We start from the raw sequence: 6,000 nt of genomic DNA on the forward strand, positions 1-6,000 counted from the left end.
GCCATAATTTTATACTCTATACACATCTTTTACGCTTCTTTATAGCGCGTGATTTTAGGCCTCTATACAGCCACAATACACCCTGTCATCGTAATCATTGGTCATAGCTAACACCACACAAAAGACATGGCGCTCTTTGGCCACCCATGGCCCTTGCGCCACAAAGCCCCACTAATCATCGAACAAAATGTACTGAAATGCGCCGTATATATCTGGACCAATTTCTTGCGATAAAATTCGAATTTCATAAACTGCAAAGGGGGTGGGTTTTTGTGCTTACTTGCTGCCGCTCACGCGTGCTACCCAGTGCGTCATCATTGCCAACCCTGCTGTCGTTGCCGTCTGAAGCAGTTTTGTATTCAGAAGATCGAACTCAATCTAAGACAAATGACGTCTTCAGAGGCATTGCTGTCAAAACTGCTCCAAGAAGATGCCATTTTTCGGGAAACATTTCCCCCAGTAGCTCAGAAAGTGCGTCACTCTAACTGGCATTCTTCTCGCATGCCACAGTTTTCAAATCATTGTTGGCCAGCTGAACACTCAGGTTATTCTGTATACAGGCCTTCTGCACAACCCCATTGCTTTTAGTAGAGTTTATTTTGCAAAATATTCTACAAACTAAACTTCAGTGATGAACAGGGCGCAGATGCTGGGAGCACCAAAAAGAACGTTAAGAAAGGTGAAGGGACTGCCTTTTATGAAAGTGACGCCTACGTGGTCTATACAAAACCTGAGATGTACCAAGTCACCAGTGCTGAGCTCAGCTTACAGTACTTCTGAATGGGGCAGCTGGAAAGAAGGCAATGGGAAACACCATGTTCTTCAAGAAACCCATCGTAATTTGTGACTACAGGGAGAACATGGCTGCGGTTGACAGAAGAGACAACTATTGCGTAAGCCACGGGTTCTTGGAAGATTGAGCAAAGATATTGAAAAATATTGTTTTCTGGCTTATTAATGTTTGCGTTGGGAACAGCTTTTTGCTTGTGCAAATATTAAGCACCATATTAAGCTCTTAAAACCTGCATTTTCTCCCCCCAGAAAAAGACATTTGAATTGCTGTAGGAAGTGCTTGCGTGCAAGCTAGGAACATCCAGAATTACTCTCACCATTTGATGACCCCAGGTGAGATTTGCAGGCTAGATGAAAAGTACTGAAATGAGGCTTCTTGCACACAAAAAAGTTCTTTTATTCACATGTTTTTTTTTAAATTAAATGTGCTCAGACCTGGCATGTGAACCGAACTCTCGTTTTATGGCAGTTTGCTGTGCATTCAATATTGAAAAGATGTAGTAGGGATGGGCGAATAGTAATTTGGTCGAATAGTTTCAAATCAAATAGTTGAACTAGTAATATCGCATATTGTTAAGAAAAAAGATAATGTTTGTCATGGCCCAACTAACTTGCACAGTTTTACACGCCCAGCTAACTTGCACTTGAACTAAGCACGGGTGAATGTGACATTTTGTTTCGAAGTGAAGTGGAAGCAACTCTGAAGAGTAGCAAGAATTGAATAGCAGTAGGGGGCATGTTATAAGTGGTACAACATGTTGCGTTTTAAAAATGACTATACTTAGCTCATGTAAGCGGGTATAACATGCTTTTAAACTTAAAAAAATAATTAATTGAGGTGAAGGTAACATGTACATTTAACCTTCAAGTGTGGCTTCGCTGCAGTGCGAATTTTGCCTGTATGGTTAGTTTCACGGCATAGCACCACCGCGCTGCAGTGAAACGAACTTTACAGGGGGTTACATGCGGTCCAATATGCATAGTTCGTTAACTTCGAATACATCGAAATTTCGAATACTCTTAATTCGTGTTGAAGCGAATTCGAATACTGTGATGTTCTTCGAATATTCGAAGCACTCAAATATTTGCCCATCCCTATAATACTACTTTATGCACCTGAATGGACGCAGCCACAGGAGTTTTTTGAACTGCTCTCATGCCTTTAAAGAACCATGCACAATGCATTTTTGTCAAGTTGGAAATGATGGGTTATTGCCAGACAACCATACACAACTTCCAAATTAATATTTCTTGCTGCTGAGTGTCCATTTGGATTCATGTGCACAAATTTGGTATGTTGTGAAATCATCACAGCAGGCCAAAAGACTCCAAGATTTGACATTTTTAGGAAAATGGAGCTGCCAATAGATCTTTTTCTTATGTGAAATGAGCCACTCAAACTGCTTTGATCTGTCGGCCCCAAAAATGCAAGAAACAGTTTCTTATGTTAATTTCTTATGGTTTGATGTTCCTCTGATAAAATCCTCTTCACAGTAGCTGCAGCTCATTTTAAAAGCTGCCCCGCCACGGTGGTCTAGTGGTTATGGCGCTCGACTGCTGACCCGAAGGTCGCAGGATCGAATCCCGGCCGCGGCGGCTGCATTTTCGATGGAGACGAAAATGTCTGAGGCCCGTGTACTTAGATTTAGGTGCACGTTAAAGAACCCCAGGTGGTCGAAATTTCCGGAGCCCTCCACTACGGCGTCTCTCATAATCATATCGTGGTTTTGGGACGTTAAACCCCAGATATTAATTCATTTTAAAAGCTAAAACAATGAAATACAGGTCTAATGCACTGTGTTCATGAGTGCAGGTGATGTTTTTGTGTCCATGTGCCGCCAATAATGAAACACTTTTGTGAATTGGTTCATTATTGGAAGTGTTACAAGACATCAACTTTCGTGTTGCCGTGCAGCCAGGAGGGAAGCTTCTCTGCCAATGCTTTCTCTTGACTCGGCAAGCATTTGCGAGCTGAGTTACTTTTTACCATTCTTCACTATAACATAGCTGAGGGGGCTGCTTAACATTCACATGATAAGCCTCACCTCACTTTGTTTACTTCTCTCGCAATTTTGTTTCAATATGCATTACTAGTTCTGGTGTTGTGCTTTTCACATTGTGATGAACTCAAGTCGCATGCCATTGTTGGTGACGTGGAAAGTAGTATGTGTTGTGCGGGGCATTTGTGCATGTGTCTTTCACTCTTGCCTGAATCACAATTCCTCAAAAGGAAGTGTGCCTGACCTTCTATTTGATATGCAAACTAGTTTTGCACCTTGCAGACATGATTAACACCGAGCCATCTATATGCATTGCTTGTTTGTTCGCAGTGCCCAAGCCGTGTGAGGTGAATTTTGTGAGGCGAGTGTCTGTAACAACTTTAAGGTTACATGGAAGCAATCCTGCTTTTCAAGACACCATGCGAACCATGTCAGAAAAGTGTTAAGATCTGGCACGGCATCAGATTTTAGTTAAACAGAAGTAGTATTTGCTTACATAAAACATCCATAAGGATCCCTAGAGTCTGTAGTGGTGTGGTGTGTGTGTGCAAGAAGCTTCTGAAAGTTGTGTGGCTACTTTTGTTTAAAATTTGTTGCATGTGTAGTGAACTCGGTAAAAATGGTTTTATTTGAGGCAAATGTGTCAGTTTTGTGTGCTTTGGATGGGAATTTATCCTTTTCTTTAGCAGATTGAGCATGGCTTCAAGTTCAAGATTGTGGGGAGTAAGCTCTGTAGTATCCTGAAACGAGCAGCAGTGCCCTTTCTCTCACCTGTTGAGATTGATTCCAAGCTACTAGACTTGTCCTCAAATGAGATTGCATTTCATTTAGTATTGCCACCATTACTGCTACTCGCCATATGAGGCAAGGAGCATTGCCACTGATGCAAGACACACATGGAATGTGGATTCATGCTGTGTAGAGTGTGTGATGTGATTAGCAAACTTGTAGGCCCCTTAGAACGTCTGACTCCTTGAACCAGCACAGAACTCTCAAGCTTAAGGCTTTCAAGATAAGCCAGAGCATCTCGGAGGCCATGATCAGCTAAATTAGGCACTGTCAGAAAAGATGCTCATGACTGCTCTTGGTCATGTGCATAGTTTGAGAGGTTCTTTCGCAAACAATGTCATGTAATTCAACTGTTTGACCACCAGTGTCCGTAAAGTAATTATGTTGGTGTTGAAAACTTCTTTATATTGAAAATTGTGCATAAACATGCTGCATTGCATTGAGGTTAAAAATTCACTGTGTTGTAAAGACATGATTGTATAAACAGTTAAGTCCTTCATTATGTTGGTGATTTTAATATTTTAGGTTTAAGTTTGCATATGCACCAGTCCTTCTGACCTTTGTTACCTGATTATACATCTTCTTCTGGCACTTGATACAGGTAATGCAGCAAAGTTGCAAGCACTACATTAAAAAAAGGACATTTAGATCGCACTCCATGCATCTGAAGCCTTTCAGTTGCGCCCTGTTTTCTAAATCATCTTATGCGCGCAAATTTTTTTTTTTCTTGCACTGCAGCGTTCATGGGCCACACTTCTGACGCTGAAGCTTTGCATGCAGCTGCACATGGTGAGTTCAACACACCAGAGTTTTGTGTCATGCAGGAATTTCAATCGTTGGAGGTCAGTGGGTGTTGTAACTTGTGCTGTAGAGTTGGTTCAGTGTGTGTGCTATTAAGGGATACAGGGAGATAACTCCAACTCGTGAGAGGGAATATCACTATATAATCTAATGGAAAACTTTGTGCCAGGACATCTTCCAGTAAAATTTGTATTGCTTATTTGTACTGCCATGCATAATTTTTTTTCTTTTGGCCATTGACGATCTTTATCAGATTATTGTGGTCATTTAATTATAGCTTGTTGCATAACGTGCCTACATGCATTCGTGATTTCATTGATGTCTCGAATTTTACAGCAAAGGTGTTCTCTCATCAGGCTATGCACACATTGCAAAGAGTCTTCTACTATTTTATCTAATGTATGCTTGCACTGTAAATTACAGTAGAATGTAAAATGATTTTTATATACAGCATGAACGAACTTGGCTCATGGGTTTAGATTCAACAACTTGACAGTGGTGCTCCCCTCCTTCATTGTGATTTGAATTATTCCCATTTTTCTTGCCACAAGCTTCTTCAAAGCGGGTCATCTGATAAACCAGTAAACCAGTAAATTCTCTACTCGCTCTTACAGCTGTATTTAGTTCTTTGAACCACATCGCACAGATGTCCTCAAATGCAGATTATGACGGACTGTGTGTGCATGTTGATGGTTTATGGAATTCTAGCACCTCAGGGTCAGTGGTTTTATCACACTGCAAGCACACAATGCTCTCACACGATGGATTCAAAATGTGAATAAGCGGCAACAGAAGTGGAACGTTATGCTAATTTAAAAGGCATTAATCTTTGTCATGAGTAAGGGGCACGAGGCATCAGCCAAACAATGAAAAGCTTCGATGGTATCAGATGGCAACCTCTCTCTGGCTCAACCAGTGAAGCCTATTGCGCTCCTGCGCCAGTTATGTGATTCATTTGATTTCATTCAAATGTCATTAGGCTGAGCTGATGCCGTTGTTCACACTATTGGAACTGAAACCCACACCCCTCTCCTACAGAACCTGTACCTTCTGTTTCCAGTGGAGCTGTTTGTAGACTCTGAATAATTCAAACTCTGATAATTTGAACAAATCTTAAGTTTTAACAGCGAAGCTCTTTAACACTTTCGTGACCGCGGAAAAATCAGTTGTTTTTGGCTAGTCCAGGAAATATTTTTTTCCTGCCACAGAATATACTTGATGCTAAAGTGTAGGGTATCAAACGATAGAGCAAGAATTGATCTTTCCAACAGTGTTAATTTCAAACAACGGATTTATTTCGAATATAATAAAAAAAATTATCAAACCAAGAAAAATGCGTCAAAAAGAAAGAAAGATTCATAAAAACATCAATGCTACTCTGCAAAGGTTAAACATTGAAAAAAATCAAAATATACGTTTTGAACGCAAAGCCCTCGTAAAATAATAGTGGAAATATAAGCTCTGTAAGTACAAAGATTATTTACATAAATACAAGAATATAGGCACTAGTGCCTATCATGCCGCCGCGCGATGCAGGTTCTCGACGCGGTGAAACAAAGGCTGACTGCGCATGTTTCGGGAAAAAAAATTTTTTTTCTGTTCAACTTTCCTAGCATAG

Source organism: Rhipicephalus sanguineus, chromosome 1 (assembly GCF_013339695.2).
Source record: "Rhipicephalus sanguineus isolate Rsan-2018 chromosome 1, BIME_Rsan_1.4, whole genome shotgun sequence".
Lineage (NCBI taxonomy): Eukaryota > Metazoa > Arthropoda > Arachnida > Ixodida > Ixodidae > Rhipicephalus > Rhipicephalus sanguineus.